Raw genomic sequence first — 223 nt, 5'->3', positions numbered from 1 at the left:
ACACACAAATAAAAAGACCCCTCGCCACCCTCCAAATAAAACCCACACAAAATAACAACAAAAAGACTTGAAAGAGAAAGCGATTATCATTCATACTTTCCAAGTCTGATGGAAGCGAAAGAGAAAAGCAAAGTATAAGTGGAGCGAAGCAATCGCCATGACAGCTCACGGTCATTAAGGGGTGGAGCAAGTTCCGGGTGGATGTGACTGAGAACAATGACAA

This window comes from Pomacea canaliculata, linkage group LG5 (assembly GCF_003073045.1).
Source record: "Pomacea canaliculata isolate SZHN2017 linkage group LG5, ASM307304v1, whole genome shotgun sequence".
Classification (NCBI taxonomy): domain Eukaryota; kingdom Metazoa; phylum Mollusca; class Gastropoda; order Architaenioglossa; family Ampullariidae; genus Pomacea; species Pomacea canaliculata.
This window is presented reverse-complemented; position numbering follows the sequence as displayed.